Source organism: Periplaneta americana, chromosome 14 (assembly GCF_040183065.1).
Source record: "Periplaneta americana isolate PAMFEO1 chromosome 14, P.americana_PAMFEO1_priV1, whole genome shotgun sequence".
NCBI lineage: Eukaryota > Metazoa > Arthropoda > Insecta > Blattodea > Blattidae > Periplaneta > Periplaneta americana.
In genome coordinates, this window is record NC_091130.1 from 135,246,819 (window position 1) to 135,272,659 (window position 25,841).

General features: G+C 35.1%; 1 protein-coding gene across 3 annotated transcripts in view; it reads left to right on the forward strand.

Annotated features, from left to right (window-relative positions):
• Ntan1 (N-terminal amidohydrolase 1) overlaps positions 1 to 25,841 on the forward strand; it is a 624,645-nt gene that overhangs the window by 18,565 nt on the left and 580,239 nt on the right. For all 3 annotated transcript variants that reach the window (XM_069846121.1, XM_069846125.1, XM_069846123.1), the window contains exon 2: positions 2,070 to 2,094. The gene's annotated coding sequence lies outside the window, so the exon portion shown is untranslated. The remainder of the gene's footprint in view (positions 1 to 2,069; positions 2,095 to 25,841) is intronic.

Here is a 25,841-nt window from a genome sequence, read left to right on the forward strand (position 1 = left end):
GCAAAAAAAAAAACCGGACCGACCCTTGTAGATGATACAAAAGAATCCTGTGCTGTGTATTGTGTCAAACTGTGGTAATTTCAATATGGATAGTGGAGCCAGAGGTATGTACTGCTATTTAATGTTAAATACGCAGTTATCTTTGCCGAATAGAGGTAGAAATGTAATATTGATGCCAGATGAAAATAAAACTCTCATAGGTTTTTTCGTCTGTAAGTTTGAGACACTGAAGGAAACAAAAGACAGTAAGAATCGAACAAATGCAATAAATTTCTTTGTTACAATTAATTATACAAGATGGATGTGTTTTATGACTAGCAAAATTTGAATTTGTGACTCTGAAATCAGCTACAAGGGTCGGTCCGGTTTTTTTGCCACTACTGTACATAAAACTTAAAGCAATACAATACAGTACATACGTGATAATAATTATGATGTGTCGGAACCTGGCTCTGCATCACTTGAAAATCGTTTAAAATAGGGCGCTATGTGACCAATTCGATTGTTGGCTTTCAGCCACTTTTAAAACATTGCATTCCCCATATTTAGGCAAGTTATTTTGTTGGGTGTCTAGATTAGCGAAGTCCGGATTATTCCGTACCCAGTGTTGTCCCATGATGACTTCGATTAATTTTATCATCGCGTCAACAATTGAGACTTATTTTCTGGATAACAGTAAAGGAAAGTATTGAAGGAAAGGAAAAATTTAATTTTAAAAGCATTTAATTGAAAGGTTCAGAACTATAGTGGGCCAAGCGCCATTTACTAAAACCGTAGAAAAGAAGGGTTAAAATGAAGTTATTACCATAATTCAGTGGAATCATATAGCAAGTAATATAAAGTATATACATTAAAACTAAATGATATATCAATCTTCATTAAACTATGATATTCACATTACTTTAACCCTTGCTTTCTCCGTTTTTAATAAATGGCGCTTGGCCCACTGTGGCTCTGAACCCTTCAATTTATATCCCCAAATATTATATTTAATTTCAAGCTGACTATATATCGTTGTTAATCATTGACAATAATCTACCTGCAATTTAACATTGATAGCTCATAAAACATTTGTAAAATTATCAGTTTTCATATTATAAAATAAAGTATAGATTGTAGCCTACTAAATTGTGTTAAAAATCAACTGTACGTACCAGCGTACAACCATTTAAAATCGTACCAAATCCGTACAATTGTACCAAAAGTGGCAACACTGGTCGAAACCGGGAAATTCCAAACCAAGTTACAGGAATTGCAATAGTAATATGCGTTACAAGAGCGGTATGTTGAAGTTTTCATGTTCGAGGAAAAGTTTGAAATAGCAAAACGTAGTTGAGCTTTTTTAATTTCCGAGAATTGAAAGAAAACATACCGCTCGTGTATCGTACATTATTTTGTGCGAAGATCGTTTATTACATACCTGCAAGAGGAATTTCTAATTAGTTGCAATGAAATCTCCATCTTGGTTTCTGTTCAATGACGGCAAATTTGCAAAACATAATATCTATCTTCAACATTGTTGCTTTAAAATGTTTTCCGTGTTTACTATACTCCAGCAGGCCGTGATATACGTCTGTCTTTCCCCCCCCCCCCCCAGTCTATAAATGCGAACTTAAAACAAACGGCTTCCTTAATGTTACATGCATCACGAATGCAGTAACTTTAGTGGAGTTGTAGGGTTTACTTAATTTTTGCAAATATTTAAAAACAATAATTAACAGTGCAATTTAGGTGAAATTGCAGTGGTAAGTTTCCAATTTATAATTATTACTATATTGAACGTCTCTAAAAATAATATGTTAAAAGCCTAAAGCAGTGAAATCAATATGTCACTTAAGCGGTAAGAAGAGGGAAATTGTTATGTGTGTTAGGTTGGGAATACTGAATGTAGAATTTTATGCTTACCGCGGATTGGTTTTGTGCGGAAACCAAGCAAATACGCACGATCTCGCACAAAAGTATATTCTAATACCTGTAGGTTTTACAATATAAAAACAAACTTTTTCAATATTGTCTTTTTATAGAGATGTAGTTTTAAGTGTATTGATTGTGCATTATTTCTGTTACAGCTCCCATACTTACTTCGGGCTCAAGGTGAGTGATTAACGTCAGAGAAAAAAATTTAATCTCACTAGTTGTAGTTTTTAATTTGTATTGTAGTCAATGTTTTATTAACTTTTTAAAATTTCAACTCTCACGCAATATTATCTTTAAATAAACACATTTGTTGTATAACCCATGGGTCCGCGGACCACAGGTTGGGAACTGCAGATCTAAAGTGAAACCTGTAAGTACCGGTAAAAATACGGATATCCGTCACTTTACTGGTAACAATAAAGATTTTTAACCATTACTGTCATGTTTATGTGACACCAGTATTATGTTCAAATCTAAATTATTTGTTTTACGTTTTTGAGTTAAAATATAAAATAAATTATTTAACATTAAGTGATTAGATACAACTTAAAGCTTAAAAAAACGATTTTTCAAAATATTTGTTGTTTCATGCACAAACTATTCCAGTATATTTTACTGGAAAAAAAAAAAAGAGTCAATATCTGCAATAGTTTTTGAGTTATGATTTAAAAGGCAGGATGCTTCAACCTCAGTCTCTTCTGACAGTGGATAGCGTCACGCCCACTCAAATAAATTTTGATTTTTTTTTGTTTGAAATCAATATTTATCATACCAGCTAATGAGCAAGAGTTTGGAGATTAAATTTCTCATACCGTTAGCCATCTTAGAAATGACTGGTTGTTTCTTACACGTTTCTTACAACAATGGTTGTAAGAACGTGATTTTTGCTTTCAAGAAATTATAGCCTTACTTATTACTTACAAATGGCTTTTAAGGAACCCGAAGGTTCATTGCCGCCCTCACATAAGCCCGCCATCGGTCCCTATCCTGTGCAAGATTAATCCAGTCTCTATCATCATACCCCACCTCCCTCAAATCCATTTTAATATTATCATCCCATCTACGTCTCGGCCTCCCTAAAAGTCTTTTTCTCTCCGGTCTCCCAACTAACACTCTATATGCATTTCTGCATTCACCCATACGTGCTACATGCCCTGCCCATCTCAAACTTCTGGATTTTAAGTTCCTTATTATGTTAGGTGAAGAATACAATACGTGCAGTTCTGTGTTGTGTAACTTTCTCCATTCTCCTGTAACTTCATCCCGCTTAGCCCCAAATATTTTCCTAAGCACCTTATTCTCAAACGCTCTTAACCTATGTTCCTCTCTCAAAGTGAGAGTCCAAGTTTCACAACCATACAGAAGAACCGGTAATATAACTGTTTTATAAATTCTAACTTTCAGATTTTTTGACAGCAGACTGGATGATAAGAGCTTCTCAACCGAATAATAACACGCATTTCCCATATTTATTCTGCGTTTAATTTCCTCCCGAGTGTCATTTATATTTGTTACTGTTGCTGCAAGATATTTGAATTTTTCCACCTCTTCGAAGGATAAATCTCCAATTTTTATATTATAGCCTACATAAAAAATATTTAACGCTCATTTTCCGTAAATTACATCTTCAAGATCCATTACCCTGATAATTTAAAATTTATTCTACAATCTGTGATTAAATTTTTTTGTGTCTATTTATGTATATCTATTAAATAATGCTAAATCACTCCTATATTTTGGATAGATTTCTGATAAAAAAAATTAATTAAAAATGATGAAAAATATCAGTATATTGTTTCAACACAAAATAAAAACATATTATGTATTAAGGAATGTAGTTGAAGGTGTGTTTGAGAATAAGGTTCTTAGGAAAATATTTGGGCTAAGGGGGATGAAGTTACAGGAGAATGGATAAAGTTACACGACGCAGAACTGCAGCATTGTATTCTTCACTTGATATAATTAGGAACATTAAATCCAGACGTTTGAGATGGGCAAGACATGTAGAAATCCATAATAGAGTGCTAGTTGGGAGGCCGGAGGGAAAATACCTTTGGGGAGGCCAAGACGTAGATGGGAGGATAATATTAAAATGAATTTGAGGAAGGTGGGATATGATGATAGAGACTGGATTAATGTTGTACGGGATAGGGATCGATGGCGGGCTTATGTGCGTGCGGCAATGAACCTCCGGGTTCCTTAGAAGCCAGTTGTAAGTAAGGTGAAAGAGCATGATATTGGAAACATGAGTTTCAGTAATAAAACAAAACAGAGAGAAAGTGAAAAAGTTGAAAAGTCTATGATTTATGAGGGAAAAGCTTCATCTCTGCACAATGAACCTTCACTATTTTGGATTTGAAAAAAATATGTAAATATTTTTTTTTTTTCATATAGCTGAAGAACAGTGTTCTACACCTACAATTTTGATTATTTTACATGTTACAGTAATGGATGAAAAAAAATGTTGAATACTTAGAAAATTTTACCTTAGAGAAAATACAAATAGTGGAAATCCGAAGATTTGAACTCAGGACCTAACGCATACGAAAAATAGTGTGTAACGTTATCCATTTAGAGACGGTAGTAGCACACACAAATAACTGATACTGAATAAATACCTAACGCGTCATTATGGGACTTTTATCAACAGTAATCTCACTAGATGTTTTGATTTATCTAGAGAAAATCAAAACCCGAGTGGGATTTAATTGACTATTACACGATTAGAAGAAAGTATATAAAGATTAGAAGTAACAAAGTACTCCAATACAATTAAATATTAATTGGCTTACGAAAATACAACTGTCTTCAAATGTATTATTGTACCATCTCAACATTACGCTAGATGGCAGTAGTGTTTTATGATTGTTTTCTTGTTATCAGTTGTGCCAACTATGGAATATTCATTCAACTCTGTGGACGGTTACTAGTCAAGAAGGCTTTGTTGATTCAGTTTCATTTTTATTAAAACATTTGCATTCCACTTCAATCGTCCGGATCCCAGTAATCAACGTCACTTGACAGATGATTTTCAATAAATCTTAGTATTAAACAATCTCTGATACGTGACTATCCATAATATAATATAGCAGAAGCTATAACAAACATAACCTAAATAATATAAACAAGTGTGAGAAAAGTTTTAATTAGGGATGATAAAATAAACAAGAAACGTTTTAATTAACGGTGATGAAATAAAAAATGAACATGAATAATTTTAAAAACAACAATTATTGAAAGTACAATTTTCAAATTTGAATGTTGGTGGTTCATTTGATGTTATATTGGACGTGTGCGTCAAAGAAGTGAACTCGTTGATGTACATGGTGTATCCCTCAACTTATTCAGGATTTCCAAATGGTGCCCTTCATATATGACCAGTGATCTTTATTAATTCTTGTTCTTGAATGCCAATGCGAGTCATATTTGAAAGTGCTGTGCATCGACTTGAGTGATTTGTAATGTTCTGTTTTTTTGACGTCCAGACAGTGCAGTTTGAAATGTTGGCAAACAAAGAAACAAATGCTAGGGTAGTAATAAAAATAAACAAATGCTAGGGACGCGATAAAATTAAACAAATGCTAGGGACGCGATAAAATTGTACAATAAGCAGTCATGATTGGTTGAAAGACGTCGTTTCGTACCGTTTTATTGGTCAAAAGTAGTGTGACGTAGTAAAAGTGTAATAGTCAAAGTAATATTTTGTTGTAAAAAGGCTGTCTATGCGCATAAAGTAGGTAGTTTACAATCTGCTGTTCCAGTCCCGTAACTTGGTGCGGGTTACATTAAAATATCGCTTTTTCAGATCTCGACGTCCCCTTCGTCAATTTTAACATGCCGCATGTGGCCCTATGTATCGCTTAGTCCACACCTGGCCAGCATAACTCTTAAGATCTGTATCTTGCACATTCGGTGGATGAAAATTATTTTTAAAGTTCTGAAGTATTGATATTCATTCATCTTTCATATACATCTCGTGCTTTAAATGCAAACAGCAGTGTCATACAGTTCTCCATTCATATGGAGATTTGTTGTTTACGTCCTTAGTTCAAACGTATGACACTTGGCTTTTTGTAGGTTATCGGCGTTTTGGTTTGAATAGCTCCCCCTCTGGTCTCTTTCTCTTCTTCCTGAGATTTTGTGTTGGTGGTCGTAACTTGGTGTCAAAGGGTCATTGTCAATGTATTCTAGAAAATACGCCATGTCTGACGATGGCTAAGCCGAAACCTTATTCATTATTTTTCTGGAACATGTTTGTAAACTTTTCAGATTACAGACGTATTGTATAATGACGGAGATGTTCCTTTAATGTCCCTTTCGCGATGAACTGCCCTTATACAGGGACGTCATTTTATTTTTATTAACCTGTCTATAACTTTGGTTCAACGGTTAAGAACCGGAAACACCGTTTGCTACCCCCTTCCAAGACTGGAGTTCAATGATTCTGGTGTAATATACAAACAAATCACTTTACTAAGTATAGGAGGGAAGAAAAGTAGTTCATCCATTTACGTAAACTAGGAAATATCGGGATTTTGAGTTTGATAATTTCTATTAGGTTTTTGTTTAATCAAAATACAGTACAGTATTAACAATGAGTGTTTTTACTCACGAACTGAGCTGTTCATTCGGACGTATTCATTATGCAGTGTATATTATACTGTCTACAGCACATTAGCGTACAATATAGAGAATGAAGTTAAATTGAAAAATAATTATAATATGGATATCTGAACACATTTTTGAAAATGGTGGCGGTTCATTTCGATAGAGGCTTCAGTTCTAATGTGTGTAATTCCAGTTACCAGTTTCGTCCTTCGTACCAGTAACTCATGTTGAAATAATTCTGTACCTACTCTATAAAAGAGTACCTTACGTACTGTAAATTCAATCTTCACTTCTGTCCGATCCGAAAAGATAAAATTACTCAGACATGCTATCTGCTGTCCGTCCAAGTAGTTACGTTGCAGGGTGTAGAAAGGGGGAAAATCACGTGACAGTTAATTACTTAACGAGGCCCTTTTATTTAAGTTATTTTAAACAATTGTATGAGTATAATATTACGTAGACGTCCAATTCCTAACAGAAATTAATGTTGTTAGAAAAGAGCTAAGACAGCCCAGCCACTAGCCTTTGCAGAGAGGAGAATTGAAGCAGGTGGGGGAAACCAGAATGCGACGTAGGCAAATGGACGACAGTACCCTTGCGAAAATGATTCAATATTGAAAGCTCTTTCGTCACTGGAAAACGTGAAAATATTTTTGGAACGTACTGTTTACTATGACCGTAAGGCTACTATGAGTGTATATGCGGTCTTGGATCTGTGTGGAGGGCGGTTGAACTTCATTAGTAGAAGGGGTGGGAGTGAAGTACATTAGAAAAACTCAGGTGCAATAAAAATTGAAGTAAAAATAAAATGATGTCCCTGTATATCTTTCCACCTGTAGTTAACTTGTTCTTGGTTACAATTGGCAGAACAAAAAATTTCCGCCGAGTTAGTTCTGTGGATAAGCTTATTATTAGGATACCTGACTAATTATATATTAGGCAACTTTCTACACGTGACTACATTTTAATTATATTACCTTTTCTTAAAATGAATTTATAATATCGTTCTGTGTGCAGTATTATTGCTTTCGTACGAAATTAGGATCGGAGAATTTTTGGTTGGTAATCACCGTTAAGTTTACGCTTTAATGACCGTGACATGTTCGTCACGCTTATATATCACACGATAAAACATGCGAGGATATGGAAGTTAAACCTAACCTTTGTAATGGAGGGAAGTGATCGGCCAGATGGTTAGATTGTCTCTCTGCTTTCGAAACTTCAGAATTCTTAGTTAAAAAAAGAATGTCGGATGTGCATCAGACAAGCGCACATTAACCGAAAGGCTAGATCGTCGGATTTTCACGCTGAAATCTCGATATCGGATCTAGGCGAAATTAAATGGAATTTGTGGTGGATGAACATGGTGTAGGCCCATGTGTTATTTCCCAAGTAATTGATAATAATTTCTGTTTCAATACGTTATATGATCATTTGTTACTCTTTCTGATTTTATTGGACCTTTTCCTATAAACATCAATAATTCTGTTTTCTTTGAAAATTTAATATAAAAGCCGCCCTAAATAAGGGTTCGAATAGATCGGCCTACTAATAAATTCATAGAGAATAATCATTAAAACCAATTGTGTGACAATTTGAAAGGAAAAAAGAAAACATTAAGATAAATAATGAACTGGCATCGATATGTAGATGACATAATAGTCTTATATAATGGAAACAAAAGACAAATAGAAAACCTACATCAACGACCCAACAAAATACATCCCAAATTAAAGTATACAGTAGAAATGGAACATAACCAAGCTATAAACTTCTTAGACATCACCATAACCAAAACAAATAACAGACACGAATTCAAAACATACAGGAAACCCACTACAACCACAACACGTATACACAATTCATCAAATCATCCCATACAACATAAACATGCAGCTTTCCGTACAATGACACACATATTAATTAATATACCAATGAACAATGACAACTACACTGAAGAATTAAACACAATAAAATATATAGCACAAGACAATGGATACAACCCTAACATAATAGACACACTAATAAAAAAGGCAAAACAAAAACAGAACAAACCAACACAAACAGCACGCGAGAATAAATACATAACATTAACATATCACAATACCCACAAAATTGCAACTTCATTCAGAAAACTAAAGTACAAAATTGCATACAAAACAAACAATACAACACAGAAATACTTAAATAACCACATTAAACATTCAAATAAATATAATTCAACTGGAGTTTACAAATTAAAATGCAATAGTTGCCCACATTTTTACATAGGACAGACAGGAAGATCCTTTCACACAATATATAATGGACATATTAAAGCTATAACCAAACCCTACATCACATCAAATTATGCAGACCACATTATCAATAATAATCATGACTAAATAATATAGAAACAGATATGGAAATTTTACACATCACACCAAAACGTTCACAGTTAAACATCCTAGAACAGTACGAAATATATAAGAATACAATAGCATACCCACAATATATACTTAACACACAACTGCAGTTCGATACGCACACATCATTTGACGTCATAATAAATCATAACATACAAACAGCCAACCCCCACCATAGGAGCAACACACCCCCACCCCTACCATCGACAACTGCACATCACAGAGTCAAGATCACCAGTGGTTCAAGAGACACTGAGGACGACGACGACACATAGCGTCGAAACGGGCCGTCTGCCGAAGGTATATACCTTTTTTAACAATTTTAACACTTTTAACGTATAACAAAGTAAATTTTAAGATAAATGATATGAAAACATAGGAAATCATTTACAATAAAAGTTTGTTGGGTACAAATGATTACTAATTATAGCTAAGGATGATTTTAACACATGAGATCCTATGGCATCAATCGTTGCATCAGAAATTTTAAATTGTTTAAGTTGATTTAAAGTTTCTCGTGGGATCGTGCTACGGGCACCGAACATGAGCCCAAAAGCTGTCCAATGTGTGATGTGGTATTGTGCTCCAAGATGCTGACAACAAGGCTCATATATGACTTGTTTTTCACGACACACCTCTTGTGGCTGTTGCTCGTGCATCTCGAAACGGATTGTGGGATCAATAATGACACCCTTATCCTTCTGCCGATCAATTATGATATCAGCACGTTTAGTAGAGCCATCAGAAGAGACGCAACCAACCTCCTCATAAACCTCATAGGAAGCATTCTGACGGATTGAAGATGCGATGAGAGAACGAATCGTATTATGTCTGTTGATTCGGAGCAATTCTCCATGATGGCAGAAACCCAAGACGTGAGGAAGCGTTTCTTTCTCGTCACATCTTCTGCAACGGGTTGAGTCAAGAGTTCTACCAGGGAGAATCGTACAGGTATTGTATTACAGTTCATCTTAATGGCTTGCATCCACTGACTTGTCGAAAGTCCCTTTTTGGTTGAGATCCACGAGTTACCTTTCTTCCAGTGAGAATAGAAAACAACTCCCAAACCTTTACTTTTCAATTTGGTCCATTGATGAAAAGAATCTTCACGCAATGCTTTTCTTAGTTTTTGAGAAGAAATACGTTCAGAGCAGTCCAAGGTAATTGATAATTGTTTGATACAATGTTCAATTTCGTTTGGACGATTCTGAGTGGCTGCTGCATGAGGGTTGTCAACGTGTAAAAGTCTTTGACAAATATTTAAATGCTGAAGGTAAGCTTCCCACTGGGCTTTAAAGACTCCTAAACCTCGCAATCTTCTTGGTGCATACAACATAGCATCCGGGATGTCAGTAGGAATGTTAATTATTTCCTTAACAGCACTGCGAATTACTTTGTCAATATCAGATAGAAATTTCACTTTAAGATCTTTTAAAGGAGCACATTGGATAGGGTAAACCAACTGAGGCCAGATATACATACTTACTTACTGGCTTTTAAGGAACCCGGAGGTTCATTGCCGCCCTCACATAAGCCCGTCATTGGTCCCTATCCTGAGCAAGATTAATCCAGTCTCTACCATCTTATCCCACCTCCCTCAAATCCATTTTAATATTATCTTCCCATCTACGTCTCGGCCTCCCCAAAGGTCTTTTTCCCGCCGGCCTCCCAACTAACACTCTATGTGCATTTCTGTATTCGCCCATACGTGCCACATACCCTGCCCATCTCAAACGTCTGGATTTAATGTTCCTAATTATGTCAGGTGAAGAATACAATGCGTGCAGCTCTGCGTTGTGTAACTTTCTCCATTCTCCTGTAACTTCATCCTTCTTAGCCCCAAATATTTTCCTAAGAACCTTATTCTCAAATACCCTTAATCTCTGTTCCTCTCTCAAAGTGAGAGTCCAAGTTTCACAACCATACAGAACAACCGGTAATATAACTGTTTTATAAATTCTAACTTTCAGATTTTTTGACAGCAGACTAGATGACAAAAGCTTCTCAACCGAATAATAACAGGCATTTCCCATATTTATTCTACATTTAATTTCCTCCCAAGTGTCATTTATATCTGTTACTGTTGCTCCAAGATATTTGAATTTTTCCACCTCTTCGAAAGATAAATCTCCAATTTGTATAGTTCTATTTTGTACAATATTCTGGTCACGAGACATAATCATATACTTAGTCTTTTCGGGATTTACTTCCAACTCTATCGCTTTACTTGCTTCAAGTAGAATTTCCGTGTTTTCCCTAATCGTTTGTGGATTTTCTGCTAACATATTCACGTCATCCGCATAGACAAGAAGCTGATGTAACCCGTTCAATTCCAAACCCTGAACTTTCCTAATGGCATATTCTAGAGCGAAGTTAAAAAGTAGAGGTGACAATGCATCTCCCTGCTTTAGCCCGCAGTGAATTGGAAAAGCATCAGATAGAAACTGGCCTATACGGACTCTGCTGTAAGTTTCACTAAGACACATTTTAATTAATCGAACTAGTTTCTTGGGAATACCAAATTCAATAAGAATATTATATAAAACTTCTCTCTTAACCGAGTCATACGCCTTTTTGAAATCTATGAATAACTGATGTACTGTACCCTTATACGAGTACTCCCATTTTTTCTCCAATATCTGTCGAATACAAAAAAATCTGATAAATTGTCGATCTATTATAGCTAAGGATGATGTCATTAATAAGGGTGAAGTGACCAGCTGATTAAGATTTTTTGTCACTTTTCCAATTAGTTTAAGAATGTTGTATTTTGATAAGTTTACATAAGATTGATCGTATTCTTTTTTGAAGACGATTAGCGTGTCACCGTATCAAATCACACGGGTGATATAATTACTTTAGTCAAGAGTAGGACATAGCACGCAGGAAGTTTACCGAGACTTACTGAAGTTACGGATTATGTCTCAAACGTTGTAGTGGTTGTCGTGGTAATGTTGTTTTAATGACCATGATGATGCTGGTAATGATCATAAGGGCGAAAAATTAACGTCTATGTACATGTGTACGTACAGCTGTAAATGAGAACGTAATGTGCCAATTTTGCAAGAGAGGAACATGGGAACATTATCCACTCCATAATAGACATTACAATATCAGATTACAAAGCTGGTTTACTCGTACACTTAGCGGCAAAAAGAATGGGCCGACTCTTGGTCGATAGAAATGCTAAGTTCTATCGCGCGGTTCACTCGTGTAAACGTAACCCACTGCAAGGCATTGCTGTGGTGTCTCTTCATTGAAAGTCAACCGTCTATAATACAATAAACCTTACGAGCAGTGTGTGGCCCAGTGGTAAGAAGTCTGACATCCGTGCCAGAGGTTGTGAGTTCGCCTCCTGGTACGGTACAATTATTATTATTATTTTTTTAACTTTTACTTAATTTATTAGTTTAAATGTGAAATGGCATTTGTTAACAAACTTCGTTTTGCCTGCCTTGTAAAAATATTATTGCCCATCACCTGTGAGCTATTAATAGGTGAGATCTGGTCTGTATAAACAAAAATACTTGTTTCACATCCTAAAAATCGGACGCATATAAAACACAAATAAATAATTAAATTAACAACAACAAACAATTTGTTAATATATTAACAAAACAAGGCTGTGGTGGGGACTAGCATCTCGTCCACAAACCACCTGCATCAACATCTGCCCTCATTCTGCGCGGCATGGAGTCCACAAGATTATGGAACAGGTCTAAATTCTTGACCATCTTCTCCCGTGCATCTAGAACTCTGTCCCACAATTCCCCAGGTGTCCGAACGGGTGGTTGTTCTGCCCAATTAGAGCGTAGGATCCTTTTGACTGCTGCCCACAAATTTTGAAACGGATTCATATCTGGTGAATTTGGAGGCCAGTCGACTAGATCGACATCACGCCTCCTCGTAAACCATCTTTGAATCCGGTTGGCTGTGTGTATCGGATGATTATCCTGCTGGAAGAAAAGTGTTCCTCCTGGATATCGTTTTCGGGCGGAAGGGATCATAGACTTCTGCCGTAAACAGACCGTGGATGCGTTCCAGAAGTCATACCCCATCGTATGACATCCACCCCCAACACGCGACCCTCACACGAAGCGTATCGGTGGTCATTCATACAATAAACTAGGGCAGTACTATCATTGCTATTGGAGACAATTACCTCGTTGGAGAAAATGACATTTCTCCAATCAAAGTCCTGTCGCAGAGTAGCATACACAGAATGTTACTGGAGACAATAACCTGGTCGGAGAAAATGACATTTCTCCAATCGAAGTCCTGTCGGAGAGTAGCATACGCAGAATAACCTATGCGAAACAGGGCAATGAGTTATTGTTTCTGTGCCATCTTCAAGCGTAATGACGAGACAGAACGTTATATTAACAGATAGCAGTATTGCTTGAAAGAGAGAGGGAGGTTTATTATTTATTATAGTTTGGGCATATTCTAAGAGATATCGCCACATAATTATAGCTTTGCGAGACACATATGATGGCAATTTTGTAATAAAAAAAAAAGAAGATTTGGGGAGATTCGAACCTTGAGCTACTACTACTAACTTGTTCAATATACCAACGCCGTAACAACTTACGCTACTTAATGTTTATTTCGCTTTGGCATAATACATGGTTTTCCTGTTCATATTCGCTCCGGTTGATTTTGTATTTATCAATTTTATTACTATTTCACTCTTCAAGGGCCCTGATGTATCTAGAATCAACCCGCCATTCGATTTTATTACATATTTTAACCTCTTAAACAAAATACAGCAAATTTAAATGGTTTAATTATGTGTTACCTAGTGAACTACGGCGTTGACGAGACGAGCATGCGCAATGTATGTCTCTGGAACTTAAGAAATTGTCGGCCGGCCCATTCTTTTTGCCGCTAAGTGTACATCCTTGAAATAATTTGGATTTAGTGAGAACAATGCGTACGGATCATTTGGGTAACGAACCGCTATCTCTGAATGAGGAATCACCTATCATGCAGTATGGATCCTTCATGTTATTGAGGTGAAAGGCAAAGGACAATGTGATTAGCCCCAGTAATATAGTTCGCACCTGTGTAATAATCAGCGTCTTTCTCTTCGAGGAATAAGGCCCGATCTTCTATTGTTAGTAGCCTCATCGCTATGGAGTCTGCCCGTCCGCCCCATCTTTTATGCTACATGACGAGTTCATAATGAGCTATTGTCATGCCTGTCTTGCCCACAGCACACTTAACTTCACGTCCCAGTCGGCTCTTTCGTTCGCATATTTAATCTACCTATATAGCTCATAAAAATATCGATAGTTGCCCAGTGTCTATAGATACTAGAGATTGACTACATTGTTCTTCACACGAAGGTTTTGGAGAGTGTCTTCAATTCAAAGTTAACCTCAGAGTATAGTGAGGGTCACGTAAGAACAGTTCCTAAACAGCAAATATTGCCGTCTTGTCAATGTTGCCAACTGTTACCAGATATCACACGATCCTACGTAAGGTAGGTGTCCCTGATTTGGCCATGCTAAGGTTTGAGAATTTTTCTAGCCGCCATTTTGAAAAAAAAATGTAAACCAATTTTTCTTACTCGTTCTTAGTCTAATGGAATTTCTTAAAACAATTTCCTTTCCCCATAAAAATAGCTTAAATTGTCCAAAAAGTCCCAAATTCCAAAAGTCTACCTAGTGGCCATATCAGGAACATGTGCACATGATATGGCCACCCTTGGTCTACAAATCGTGATTGTTTTCAGTTTGATAGCGCAGTTGTGCTAAAATTAAACAATTTTGGTGTAAAATGAATAAAAATGACACTTAATCTTTTTTATAATTGAAAAGTATAGTCAAAACAGGTTTTTCCATAAAAATTAAGTTTTTCTTAAAATACAAAATTTTTGCGTAATCCCAGCTATAAGGCATATAAATTTGTCAGGTGAAATTGATATGGCCATTGTGCATTTGATATGGCCATGGTGCATTTGATATGGCCATATCAGGAGCAGGTAAGCTTTCACGAAAATCGTTTGATTTTGAACAACTCGTAAAAGATACGCCATCAACTACAACACCAATCAACAGAACATTAAAAACTGAATGGAGTACGATGGTTTTCATGAAACAAGTCTTTGAAAAACATGCATAAAAGAAAGGAGACTTACCAGAGAAAAATAAGAAGAGGTCACATGAAAACCGCAAAACAAGTAACTGACGCCATATTGCTCAACCTGACTGGATGGAAAACGATCAAGTGACATACCTGGATGCCCTTTCACTGGATGCTGCTGCAATTTAGCGGATTTTTTTGTTAACTAACTCACAATAGGGGGGTGGCCATATCAGGAACATGGCCATAACAGGAGCACACACCTTACTAAATGAGTTATTTACTTACTGTACCTTTATGTTGGAAGGTTATTCTAAATAATTCAATAATTTGTAACATATTTTCGTAGGCAAACTATACGAGAAAGGGATCAACATGTTAGGTAATTTGTCTGGCAATATGAAATTCATTGGTTTGATTAAACAATTGGTTTATGAGACCTAACCTAAAAGTGTATTTTGTTTGACCACATGAAATTACTCGTATTAGCACTAACTCCGAAAACTGAATATCACCATGAAATGTATGCTTAAGAATAAGTCTACTTATCTTTACTAATAATAAATCTGTAGCCGAAATTTTTCTGGTAATTTTCGCTTTTCCAAAAATAATTGGTCCTAACATATATAATTAACCACATATAATTAATTTTTGTTTGTATGTCTGTGTCTGTCTGTCTGGATGTTTGTTACCTTTTCACGCGATAATGGCTGAACCAATTTGTATGAAAATTGGAATATAAATTAAGTTCGTTGTAACTTAGATTTTAGGCTATATGACATTCAAAATACTTTATTTAAAAGGGGGGGGGTTATAAGGGGGCTTGAATTAAATAAATCGATATATCTCCCTTATTATTAATTTTCACGCGATAATAGCTGAACGGATTTCGACGAAAATTGGAATATAAATTAAGTTCGTTTTAAGTCAGATTTTAGGCTATAAGGCATTCAAAATACTTTATTTAAAAGGGAGGTTATAAGGGGGCCTGAATTAAATAAACCAAAATAACTCGCTTATTATTTATTTTTGTGAAAAAAGTTACATAACAAAAGTTTCTTTAAAAATGATTTCCGATACGTTTCATTCCAAGCAAAATTTTTATGGGACCAAATTGCACCAAAAACGGATGTGCTCTGAAACAAATGATCATATTTTAATTATTTGCATGTAATAACAATTAAGAAACATGTTAAAGGAATTATCATTGCACTAAATGAGTGGTCTCTGGATCAAAATGATAGCATTTTAATTATTTAAATACAATTTAAATTAAGTAACATATTAAACGATTTATTCTTCTATCAAACACGAGTGTTCCCTGGACCCAATGTTCTATTTTAATTATGTAATTACTTTATATTTATTTCTAATAAGTGCAGCGGAGCGCACGGGTACAGCTAGTGTTAAAATAAATGTATTTAAATGTGAACATTCACAATTAACGAGAAGATTAACGGGAACGTGAAAGTTAATTGTGAATGCTCACATTCAAATGTACTTATTTTAAAAATATTTCCGTTATCGTTGTCGTTTCCGTTCTCGGTTTATTGTGAACCAGTCTTAACTTGTCCCAACCAAGATTCGAACCGGAAGCCGATCGTTTCACAGTCAGGTGTGCTAACCGTTTACTCTACAGCGATTATTATTATTATTATTATTATTATTATTATTATTAATATTATTATTATTATTATCATTATATCATTATTATTAGTAGTATTACTGTTATCATCATTATCGTAATCATTAGGATGATTAAGATTATGATTATCAGGATTATTATGATGGTTATTATTTATTACTGTCTTGTAAGTTATCATTAGGTACAAGTATTAGAAATCTGATTAATTCTTAATTTGTTATTCTCGTTCCTATAACATAGGATAATTATTGTAAATCATATAGGCCTATATAATTTTATATTGTAACATGGCTAGAATACGATAATGATTGTTCTGTAACAATAATTTATAACGTGCACACCAATAGAAAGTGTAGTTTTCTATAGTATAGGCTGGTTCAGAATAAACCGGGAACGGAAACGAGAACGGAAATAATGTTAAAATAAATGTACAGTATTAAATGTGAGCATTCAGAATAGTTAATTGTGAATGCTTACCTTTAAATACATTTATTTTAAAAATATTTCCGTTCTAGTTCTCGTTGCCGTTTCCGTTCTCGGTTTATTGTGAACCAGCTTTTAATATTTTCATGTTTCATATCATTGTGTTACAAACAATTTTTTTATTTAGTTGCTATAAAAGATAGCCTAATTACTATAAAGTGTAAACCATCTTGGACTATATAGCCTCATTTTCAACTATCTTTATTAAAATATCAATTAATATTATCCGTCCAATAACGAGTTTTCATGCGTTGAAAGGTTCCGTACAAATTTTACGGAACAAACGTTTGAGTCATGAGTCCTGCGCTAACAGGTTAACTCGCAGTTATTCGAGAACCAGTAAAAATTTTGAGTGGCCATCACTTTTAAAAGTAATTTCCATCCTTTCTCAACATTTCTCTCGCTTTGACCCCCCATCTAACGTGAAAAACAAAAAAGTTTTCAAAGGTGAAAGGTGAAGTTGCAAATGTCTATTCTGAACACATCAATCTCCATCGAAGTTAATATTTTTTTTCTCACTTTCCAAAAAAATATTTTCAGTTCGATTTTTTTCCTATGTTTTCCTTAGACATTGAGCTATCAATCCAAAAAATTACAGCGCGATTGATTAAGTATTATAGGAGCTACGACATGATATATATTTAAAGAACCGGGAAATGCATAAGCCAATGCTTCCTATAGGAGCACGGCCCGAGCGATATTGCTTGCTTATCAGTACAACAGTCCCGCATAGACGTCCGAGACTGTCGGGAGTGATCTAGTATCGGTAATCTCGGGAGCAAGAGAATCTCGTGTTCTCTATCAATGAGTCATTTGGCTACGTTAGGTACTCGCGCACTGGGCGAGACTGCGGTGATTACGCAACCGAGAACGGGCGATAATATGAGGCAGTCTGCCCGACTCTACCAAGTATGTTATATTTATTTACATTTATCTGATTATAGTCTTGAATTATAACCATAATGCAACACATAAAATAAGTATTATGTATTAATATTTTGTGTTGTATCGGAGGTGGCCCCGGCATTGAGCTGATCCCTCATCCGGGGAGGCCCTCCATGTCCTTGTGTGGTCAAAAAAGTATGTATGTGATCCATAGTAATTCCTCTCCCGACAGGTCGCGGCCCTGCAAGGCCCGGGTGGCGTGGGTCGTGTAAATGTACCTAGAAGGGAGAGGTTAAACTAAGGGAAAGAAAGAAAGAAAGTATTAATATTGATACTGATATTAATTAATTAATTATTAGTATTTTCAAATTTCACTAGCTTTCAGTAACCGGCTCAGAAATCTAGTACACTTTTAATTTCGTGGAACTCCAGTACCGACAACATCTGTCTCAGCTGTCAACATAACAGTTACAAAATCACTACCGGTACCATTTGTAGTATTTGTCGGTATCGAAATTCGAAACGAAGTTGGCAAAAGAAAATTGAACCTGCAAACTAGAAAATCACCATAATCTACTAGCATATCTAGTAATGGGGGGAAAATGGTTAGGTTTCACCCTCAGGGTATTAAGTAAGCTGATCCGGAGTATAGTCTGTAATAAGTTTCAAAACATCAAACCGTACGCCAGTTACTAGAATATTGAATCAGGTTCATCCAGTTGTGTAACCTATAACCTCCAAATATATTTTAATATTGTCTATCATGTCCATTAAGTTGGTTCTCTGTTCTATCCAAATTATAGGCTATATAGTAAGTAGGTCTTTGTTCTTGAACCGTAAGAAAGAATCGCTCGCGACCGAGGTGAACTTTACACTATAAACTGTCTTTTAAAACGCTTCTTGGTAACGTACTTTAGAACACATTTCACCCTTACTTTTAGAAAGCATATCACTACTACCATATTAATATTGATGTGATAACAATAATACTTGCTTACGAATGGCTTTTAAGGAACCTGGAGTTTTATTGCCGCCCTCACATAAGCCCGCTATCGATCCCTATCCTGAGCGAGATTAATCCAGTCCCTAGCAATATATTCCACCTCCCTCAAATCCATTTTAATATTCTTCTCCCATCTACGTCTCGGCCTCCTCAAAGGTATTTTTCCCTCACATCTTCCAGCTAACACTCTATACGCACTTATGGATTCACCCATACGTGCTACATCCCCTGCCCATCTCAAATGTCTGGATTTAATGTTCCTAATTATGTTTCCAGAATTAAAAACTTAATGACAGACTTCCCTGTATATACTGTATATTATGTACCATGTATTGTAAAACAAGTTTATTTCTATCCTAAGAGTATTTTTCTATTTTATCTTGGTTACTATATCAACATGACCTGCACTAATTTATTTATTTACTTATTTACTTATATTTAATATGCTGTACAACAGCCAGAGGCCAATTAAATTTCAGCACAAACAATATAACAAAAACATTAGCAATAATTTACAATAAAAGTACAAAGGAATAATTAAATTAATGGCAATTAATTAAAATGATAATTACAAATGAAATAATGGAATCATAAATGAAGAATGGAATCATATAAAATAGTATTACAAAGATATACAAGATTATAATACAACTATAATAATAACAACGAATGGACGGGATAAAATGGATGACTAAACTACATAGCATATACTACTAATAATAATTTAATATTAATCCATCAATCTCAACATCGTCTCTTTTTTCACTCAGCTATTACTAGTATTATTATTTACTAATTTTATTATCATCTTTATGTGAGCTTTTTTCTTAAGTATTTTATCTACGAAGTATGTATATCTATGTAACGGAACTGTCCCCGAACACGAGCTTTGCTCTTTCGGGGTATTTTAATGTAACGTTTTTATGTAGGCCTATATGTTATTATTAAATAAAATCTAAATCTAAATGTTAGGTGAAGAATACAATGCATGCAGTTCTGCGTTGTGTAACTTTCTCCATTTTTCTGTAACTTCATCCCTCTTAGCCCCAAATATTTTTCTAAGCATCTTTTTCTCAAACATCCTCAACCTCCCTTCCTCTCTCAAAGTGAGAGTCCAAGTTTCACAACCATACAGAACAACCGGTAATATAACTGTTTTATAAATTCTAACTTTTAGCTTTTTTGAAAGTATATGTATATATTAGTAGACTATTTGACTATGAGATTTGTAATCAATTTCGAATTTTCATATACGAGTATTAGAATAGTATTGTAAAATCTTTGTTATTGTATGCAATTTTTGCTTGTAATAAAAATCTTGTAATCTTGTAAACTAGATGACAAAAGCTTCTCAACCGAATAATAGCAGCCATTTCTCATATTTATTCTGCGTTTAATTTCCTGTGGAGTGTCATTTATATTTGTTACTGTTGCTTCAAGGCATGTGAATTTTTCACATTTTCAAGGGATAAATTTCCAATTTTTATATTTTATTTCGTACAATGTTCTGGTCACGAGACATAATCATATACTTTGGTTTTTTTTTCATGATTTACTTCCAAACCTATCTCCTTAAGGCCGGTTCACAATAAACCGGGAACGGAAACTACAACGAGAACGAGAACGGAAATAATGTTAAAATAAATGTCTATAGATGTGAACATTCACAATTAACTCTTGTGAATGCTCACATTTAAATACATTTATTTTAACATTATTTCCGTTCTCGTTCTCGTTGTCGTTTCCGTTCCCGGTTTATTGTGAACCAGCCTTTACTTGCTTCAAGTAAAACGCCCGTGTTATAATAGCAATAATATAGATAATAAATAATTTTCATCATTTCAAGGATGGAGTCTTTCACCCGATCAGGCCTCAGACCTCACTTTTGTGAGAGCTTTGGATTAGAGTTGACGCTCAGAAGTAACGGAACTCCTGGCTGCTTATTCAACAATCAACACCAGATTAGGGAAACATGTGCTTCCATATGGGAGGGAGGTAAATCTACACTTTTCTGTTTGGAATTGAATCCAGCTCTGATTGAATGTTATAATAATCGGATAAGCAAGAGAGCCACAGTCCAGGGTTGGAACTTTACGCGTAAAAAAGGTTATTTAAATTACAGTAAATTACGCGTAAATAATGCGTAATTTACGTAATAAATGTAAAATACTTAAAAAACCTCCAAGAACTTTTATTTTTAGTCTTCCTTTGTTCAGTTTGTGGTAAAAATTTACCGTTTGAATTACCAACAAACCTAGCTTATAACTCGAGGATACCAAATTACTGTAAAAAAATGGAGACCTTAAGAAGATTTTGTAGTACATACAGAATGAAGTGAAAAATTTCTACACAGAACTATACAAATGGCCTACGACCAACAAAGATAGTAATGCCAGTGGAAGCGAAGATTAAAAAAATAAGTTTATTAATGTTCTGACATACAAAAGGTCTATTCAGTCATGCTTCCCAACTCTTTGATGATTAGTAATTTACTACATAAAATTTGGAAAATGATTACATTTAATGAGTTATTGTTCAAATCATAATAATTACCTTAAACTGTTATACTAAAAAAATGCCTTTATCATAAAATCGTTTATTTTTAAAACCCCACAAGTGACAGAAACAAAACTTTCGGGAAATCAATAAAAACTGTTTAGTTTAATTTTATTTTAATTGTTAAAATGTATTATCAAGTGATATTATTTGCTGAATGTTAGGTTTATTCACTATTAGTTGCGTTTTATAATATACAGGGTGATTCACGAGGATTTACCGTCCTTTACGGAGCTTATTTCCGAAGACATTCTAAGCAAAAAAAAAAAGTCATATAAACATGGGTCCTATTCTCAATATTTACAGAGTTCGGTTTGGTTATAGAAACGCATTGCTGTGAACGCGTGATCTTGGTGAGCGTGCAGTCAGCAGCCAGCGCGAGCGCTACGGAAATCAAAGATAGTCGTATGCAGTTACGTAGAGCGACGAGTGCCGTTCACAAGCGTGCGGCCAAGGGTACTCAAGCGGACGGCGACAGTTTTAAAAATGTATTGTAAACTCTCAAAGACTGTAAATTAGGATGCAAAATTGAACTGCAAGTAATTAAGTGTGTGAAAGTGGTGTGATTTGTAATAATTGTCTGTACAGTTTTAGCTTCATAATACTTGCCAATTAAAGAAATGATACTTCCGAATGCTTCATTCTCTATTTGTATTATTCTTTTACCTTCAAACTAAAGAAAAAACGTATTTTACAAACAACTTTAAATTAGTGTAACTCTGAAAATATTGAGAATAGGAACTATGTTTATATGACTTTTTTGCTCAGAATGTCTTCAGAAATAAGCTCCGTAAAGGACGGTAAATCCCCGTGAATCACTCTGTATGTAAAGTCTCTCAAAAATTAATTAGGATGTTGAGGGGTTTTTCCAAGAAACTGAAAGTAAGCAAAGCAATGCTGTTTTACTAAGTATTAGATTGAATGAAAGTAATTATGAACTGAACAATGTTATAATCTATGTGAAAACTACAGTATAAAATCACAAAAAAATATATTTATTTTTTTCTGCTGCAACACATATTTCTTACCTGGGCTTAAAAGGAATTAAGTAATATTTATATTTATATTGTTCGCCTATCAAATTCTCCAGTGATTATGCTTCCACCGTATATAGTCCATACTATAGAACGTCCATATGTTAAAACGTCCATAAGGTCAAAATGTCCATACGGTGAAAATGTCCATGTACAGAGTGATTTATATAGAACTGACACATTTCTTTCTTTAATTATTCCGTTGGAAATTCATTCAATGACTCAATTTTAGCGCCAAATTAAGCAGAATGTTCTGGAGTTTCGATTCCTTGTCACTAGATGCGCAGATGTTTATGTTTTATTCCTATTGTTGGCAGCACTGACCCAATTTTAGCACCAAATTAAGCAGAATGTTCTGGAGTTTCGATTCCTTGTCACTAGATGCGCAGATGTTTATGTTTTATTCCTATTGTTGGCAGCACTAGCTGCGCAGATGTTTATGTTTTATTCCTATTGTTGGTAGCTGTTTTCGACATTTTGTGTCAACGTGAAAATGCAGTACACATTAAATCAACGACTCTTTATGTGAAATCACAGAACTCACGCCATTGGGCCATCGAAAATCCACATGTCATCCATGAAGCACCTATGCACCCGGTTAAAATCGGAGTTTGGTGCGCAATATCCGCACAGAGAATAGTGGGGCCAATTTTTTTTAACCAGACTGTGAACACTGCAGAGTAGCGACTGATTTTCATGGAGTTTGTTGAGCAACTGGACGATGTAGAGCTGAGTCAAGGGTATTTTCAGCAAGATGGCGCTACATGCCATACATCAAATGAGTCCATGGAACTAATTGCAAGTTTCTTTGACGACCGAATAATTTCCAGGAACCTGTGGGCACCGAGATCTCCGGATTTGATAACGCCGGACTTCTTTCTATGGGGTTGCTTAAAAGACAGGGTTTACGCCACACGTCCAAAGACATTGGACGATCTGAAGCACAACATCACACAGGAGATTCAAGCTATTGACAACAAAGTCCTCCAACGAGTGGCCAGTAACATGGAACGACTTGTTGAGTTGTGCCTTATGCAGGATGGAGGACATTTTCAACATTTGCTATAGAGGTAAATAATCTCCCAAAATTCCTCTACATTTTAGGTATAAGTTGTCGCTAGCACAATTCGTTTTGAAACAATTAATGAAAGAAATGTGTCAGTTCTATATAAATCACTCTGTACTAAACGTCCATACGACAGAAGGCCCATATGATAAAACGTCCATAAGGTCAAAATGTCCATAATGTCCAAGTTCAAAGAAAAATTCTGTTTGAATAGAACACAGTAAATTTTATTCCATAACTCCTACAAATAAGTTATTAATCATCGGGAACCGGAGCCCCACTTTTAAGATGGTAACCAGTACTTTTAAGATATATGATAATTTCTCCATTTTCTTTGTACCTGTTGTAGTTTCTCACAATCGGAGAATTTGTCTTTGATTCGTCAAATACGTTTTATTCGCCGGCTCTTTAATTTGTGTATGGCCCCCTCTTGCTTGCAATATTTGTGTCCAAATTTCATTTTCTTCGCGCTTTAGGCACTGTATAAATCGCCAAATGGATGGATGATGTACAGCCATCACACGTTGAAGATGATTGTGCCAGTCTTCTACCGCGTTGTTTGTGCTCTGCATGTCTTCCAGGCTTGGGAGATACATGTTCCAAATATCTGCACGAAAGTGAAGTGGTACACGTCTTCGTGTCCTCTCCGTACCTCTGACATAATTTACTTCTAAATGTGTGACTATATCATCAATACGCTCATCCATTTGTTCACTCACCTCTGCAAAGACTTCTTGTACAGGGACACCATTTTATTTTTACTTGCATTTTTATTGTACCTGCATTTCTGAATGTACTTCACTCTCACCCCTTCACTAATGTCCTTGCTCCCGTCAGACACACAAACTTACGGCCGCTGTTGCATTCGAAGTCTTCAAGCAGTGAAGTAAACACTGCAGTGTATAGTGTGTTTCATAAATATGATTGCGTTTTCTATAGAAGAAAGAACCTATATTAATAATATCGTACTAAAAATTATATTCAAGAAACGATAAATTCAATTTCAGAGAATATGCCTCAAAATGTTTTTAATAATATGCGTACTGAATTGAAGCCTGCATTGTAATGAACGGCAACCATTTTCAGCAACTTGTTTAAAAATTCAGATTAGCTTATTTTGAATTGAGGTGGCTAGAAGCAAAGGAATGCTAGTGACATTTGTAATAACATGAGTTAAGTGCATCCAGTGTAAGCAAAAGTATCTAAAATTTTAGTGGCAAAGGGATATTTTAATCGCATCACACATTAAAATTTAAATAAAATATTTCACCGATTTTACGAAAGCTTAAATATTTAAACCCCATTTTCTCAAAAGTAACTTAAGTGCACTTACAGCCCTTTACTTATGACCCCCTCAATTTAAATGCACTCTCTATATTGTATGATAACATCAATAATTAATATGCTAAATAAAGTAGACATTACATAACGAACATAGCCGCCTGAAAAGTTGAGTTTTTGGAAAAAAATGTTACTACTCTACTGTATTTTGATAAATTCCGTAAAAGTGATGATCAAACTGAAAATCGTAATATCGTATTTCCCTACAACATAAATGGATACACTACTTTTCTCTCCTCCTATACCTAGTAAAATGATTTGTTTACATATTGCACTAGTAACATCAAACTCCTGTAATGGAAGGGGGCAACAGTGTTTCCGAGTATAGTCAGGTTAATGTTAAAAATGTTGGTAAAAATAAAGTGATGTCCCTGTATATCACCGAGCGGGATGAAAGGGAGCGCCATTAATGCGGTGACATCTTTGCTATGGACATTTTGACTCTGTTCATCAGAGTAAAGTGGACATTATAGAACTATGGACATTTTGACTCTGGACGATTTAACATGGACATTTTCAACGTAGACATTATTTCATGGACATTTTGACGTATGGACAGTATAATCCTGGACTTTATGTCTGGTAAGCGTGATATGGATCATAATTGATAAAATTGATTGGTATAAAAAAGATAATAACTTATTCAAAATTCGATTCAACAAAATCTCATTGTAGTAAGATATATAAAACAGGATGAATATAATTTTACCTGCATTATCTCAGCATTTACCTCAGACAGTACATCTCACTTGACGATATGTGTCTGATTATGATCAATATTGTTGTAGCCTATACATTTCAAGTCTGATTA